Source organism: Saimiri boliviensis, chromosome 1, assembly GCF_048565385.1.
Source record: "Saimiri boliviensis isolate mSaiBol1 chromosome 1, mSaiBol1.pri, whole genome shotgun sequence".
In the NCBI taxonomy this organism is placed as follows: Eukaryota; Metazoa; Chordata; class Mammalia; order Primates; family Cebidae; genus Saimiri; species Saimiri boliviensis.
This window is the reverse complement of record NC_133449.1, coordinates 250,986,842-250,990,319: the sequence shown is the minus strand read 5'-3', so window position 1 is coordinate 250,990,319 and position 3,478 is coordinate 250,986,842. Positions and strand designations below refer to the sequence as shown.

General features: G+C 46.0%; 1 long non-coding RNA gene across 1 annotated transcript; it reads right to left on the bottom strand.

Moving 5' to 3' along the window:
• Nucleotides 1-1,822: 1,822 nt before the first annotated feature.
• On the bottom strand, nt 1,823-3,026 carry LOC141583494 (uncharacterized). Its single transcript, XR_012516122.1, has 3 exons — nt 2,736-3,026; nt 2,141-2,307; nt 1,823-1,906 (listed from the first exon to the last, which is right to left on the bottom strand). It is a non-coding gene; the product is annotated as an uncharacterized LOC141583494 (long non-coding RNA).
• Between the last annotated feature and the right edge of the window lie 452 nt (nt 3,027-3,478).

Here is a 3,478-nt window from a genome sequence, read left to right as displayed (position 1 = left end):
GAACAAGCCCGAAGGAAGTTAGGCGAGATAGCAAGCCCAGAGACAACGTATATTCTTTGCTACACATTCCGCTTCCTTTGAGGCCTGATTTCCATGGGTTTCTCTGTATGTAACCGTGCGCATGCATGCTTGGGAGGTTGGTTATGAAAGGGACAGGAGTCTGCATCCGATTCATCCTTGTGCATATGTGATTGCAAAAGTGAGAAGAGGAATCTCAGGAGGAGGAGGTGCATGAAACAGGGAGAGTGAGGTGCAGGCAGGGTCAGCCGGAATGCACACTAAGGTCACCGTGGTTGGAAAGGAGTGTGTCGTAAGGAGAACAGTGACTTAGTTTGGGCTTCCTGGAAGTTGGTCCTGAATACAAGCAGTTAATTTGGGGAGTAATCGCAGTAGGACCAGGAGGGTTTGGAAGTGAACCAAGGACGACAGGGAAGCAAGACAGATATGCCAGGGACAGGTTATTAATGCAGACACTTGGGGCTCAGTCACCCTAGAGATCTCTGTGCGGTGATTCGGAACATGTCACCGAATCGTCTCACCCAAGAAATGAGAAAGCTGAGGTCTTTACACACCAAATCCCGTCTTGGTTGAGGGCTGCTTGCTATCTATTCCCTTGTCAGCCCCTGTGGCCAGACCTGCATGCAGAGCTCAGGAGGCCAGGGGGAGCCTAGAGGCAGAGACTCACAAATTCTTACAGTACAGGGCCACACAAAATGGGGAGTAGCCACAGGTACCGATAGGGCACCAACAGGGCCTGCTACGAGGTTCTGACTGTGGTTCAGACACTGCTGTAAGCACTTTGCACGTGTTAACGCATGCAACGCTCACAACAAGCCTGCAAGATAGGTCTGGAGAACTTAAGTCACTTGCCCGGGCTCACAGGCTCTATGGAGCCTTAGCATGTGGGTTACAGCACATTGGCACCACCCTCTGCAATGCATGCTTTTATCTTCTCCCTTTCCTTTGTTTTCCCACAAACTCTCCTAGATTTTTAAGGCTTCCAGTAACTGAAGAGCATCTGTTGGTGCCAGGTACTTTACACAAGCAGGATCCCCAACAAGGTAGGGTACCAGCCAACCCTGGACAGGAGACCCGAGCTTATGTAGAAGGAAGTACAGTTCTCTTATTTAAACCACTGGTAATGATGAATCTCATCATTACCACCAACACATAGGGTAACATTGGAGTTCTAAGTAAAGCTCTGGGACACCAAACACAGAAGGAGATACGTGGACCCAGCTCTGCTGCAGCACCGAGATCTTACACAGCAGCGGCTGAGTCAGTGTCTGAGGATCTGCACCCCATCCTGAGCGCTTCTTCTCTTGCTTTGACTAAAGGAGGACTCAGCCTCTTGCAGATTTCCCTTCCCTGCGGAGGGAACTGATACAAGAGACAACATGATTGAGTCCTCTCTGGCTCCTCCACGAGTCACTGCTTGACTTTGAGCCTGCCTCACCAAACCAGTCCTGAGGTCTCAGTGCACAGAGCTGTCAGCAAACCTCCCACTCCCTGTTTGTGTTGGCTTTTGTCGCCGTGTCATGCTGGAGGTGTCGGCTAAAGCTATTTACTGGCTTCATTTAAAAACACCTCAAGGTGTTCTGACAATTCTGCTTTGAGCAGCAATGGGGAGAGAATGGCAATAAAGCCAGAAAGCAGTGAAGACAAATAGAATATAACCAAACAAAATTGTCATAAAATCACATGGAGTAGCTTAAAAGAACTTTTGAAAAATAGAATGTTATTTAAATATATTACATATATGTATCTACACATACATACACACACATAGAGGTATATGTCTACACATATCTGTATAATTTCAGGAGATCTCACGGTCTTCATGGAGCTCCCTTGCTCGTACCACAGAGGTCAGGCCACGTGCATTTCTGAAGCACGTTGTTCCTGACTGAAAGAACGGAACAAAACACAGAAAACTTAAAATAATATTTTAATATGCATGAAAAATAATGGCATCGAAAATCAGATTCCTATGGCAAAGGCCATTGCACAAGCTTCCCTGCTGAGGCCAGGAACCATTTGATAGTGGGATGTGGGCAGAACCAGGTGATATGAAGCAGGGGGCTAAAAATCAGCTTATGCAGCATCGTCAACTGCCTACACTGAGTGAGAGGAGAAAGACCTTGGAAAACTGCTTGTCCAATCTCCAGGAAACAGAGGCCTGAAGAGGAGAAGCTCAGGGAGCTGTTCGGTGGCACGATCAGGGCTGAAGGTCAGCTCTTCTGTCTTCAACTCTGCACAACACTTTGCGGCTTCTCTTGTTCAGCGTTCTTATGTTATCCTGGTGCACTGCAACAGGACATCGAGGGAAACTCCTAAGACTTACAATGCCTCTCTCTTCATCACCCTATTTCCTAGAGTCACGCCACCCAGCCGCCTTCCCTACCCAACCCTGGCCACAGGTCATGGCGCCTGTCTTGGCTCTAATGCAGGTAAGGGTTAGTCAGAAGGGAAAGTGAAGAGGGAAGTCAGGTGAGGAGTGGGGTGAGCTTCTCTTTGCAGGCGGAGAGGCTCAATTAACAATGACAGAAGAATTCCAGCACTGACTCCCTTCCGCAGCCCAAGAATAACATCCAGGAATCAACAACTCTGCCCCCCACCTGCTGACACACAGTCTCTTTGTCTTGTGTTGAACCTTTAAGCACTCCAAAACCCAGCTTCTATGTTTTCTTTCTCCCAATGGTTGAATGGATTTAATAAGCATTTCTAAAAGTCACCTGAGAGTAGGCTTGTGAGCCAAGGCAGACAAGAGCCCTCCAGGCTTTGCTCTTTCTTTGGGGTGACTCTGTAGAAAAGTTCACAGGAACCAAGGTACTAACATTCTTCAACCTCTAAGTAGGCACAAATTTTCTCATCAGAGGATAGCCAGTATTGATGGGGCATGAGTTCCTTCTATCTGGGAAGATAGACCTTACTCCGGATTGAGCTGGTGGGGAGAGGGCAGGAGTGTGCACAGTCAGAGATACAACCTCATGTCGATAACAGCATCCGTTCTCAATTCTCACTCCAGCAGCATTTCTTAATGTAATATTTGATCATTGCCTAAATTATTATTACAACTTCAAAAAACACCAAGGGTGTATGATTGTGATTATTATCTGCTTGTGGTCCTAGCTTACAACTTAAAAATGTAATCACATGGAAGTAAATTTCTCAAAAAACAGGAAATGGAGGAAATTGATGGACACATCAGCATTGGTCTTGGTCTGTTTTTTATTAAATATGTTCCCAAAGCACTTCATAGGGGAAACCAAAGACACGTGAAATATTTAAAGAGCAAGGCACACCCAAATCATTTGCTTCCCAGCTACAAGTCATTAGGCTGATATTATCAACCTCAAGCACACCTGGAAAATGTAGGTAAAGGATTGTCAAATGTGGAAGGTCTAAAGTGAAGATTACATTTGTGAAATTGCAAATTTTAGCTAAATGAATAGTTTAAAAGTAAAGTATATTAGGT